At 37.8% G+C, this 476-nt stretch overlaps 1 protein-coding gene across 1 annotated transcript in view; it reads left to right on the top strand.

The window, feature by feature from the left end:
• Positions 1-476, top strand: part of LOC119581804 (protein polybromo-1-like) — a gene marked incomplete in the record, with an annotated part of 66711 nt that overhangs the window by 20355 nt on the left and 45880 nt on the right.

The raw sequence follows: 476 nt of genomic DNA, 5'->3' as shown, positions 1-476 counted from the left end.
TGACTCTAGCCAGGGCCAGACATAATGTGAAAACATTACAACATGAGGGACACTCTGTTATAACATACCAGGATGTCATCCTACCTTTAGTGGGTTATCTCATTTTGGTTTTGTTGCTGGATATGTTGCTCTGTAAACCAGGTGAGCTCATACCAGGCCAAGCACACCAAATACTATCAAATAAGATTAGTCAGCCTTATTCTTTACAAGAACAGGCAAAAACTTTATTAGTGTAAATGCGGAAGAAGTAGTACGCAAATCACCATATTCACAGGCTATAGTTTCCACAGACTTTGTTTTATTAAAGCTGAACAGTAGTAATTTGCTTCAAGCTTGATATCTAGTCATGTCACCTGGTTGAAGTCCAAATTTCTTTATGATGTTCTGTTATGTTATCCAATGCCAGCAGGTTAATCCTGTCCAGCAAAATAGATAATCCATCTCCTCCAATCAAGGGCACTAGAAAATTAATACTT

This window comes from Penaeus monodon, chromosome 15 (assembly GCF_015228065.2).
Source record: "Penaeus monodon isolate SGIC_2016 chromosome 15, NSTDA_Pmon_1, whole genome shotgun sequence".
Taxonomy (NCBI): Eukaryota; Metazoa; Arthropoda; class Malacostraca; order Decapoda; family Penaeidae; genus Penaeus; species Penaeus monodon.
This window is presented reverse-complemented; position numbering and strand designations above follow the sequence as displayed.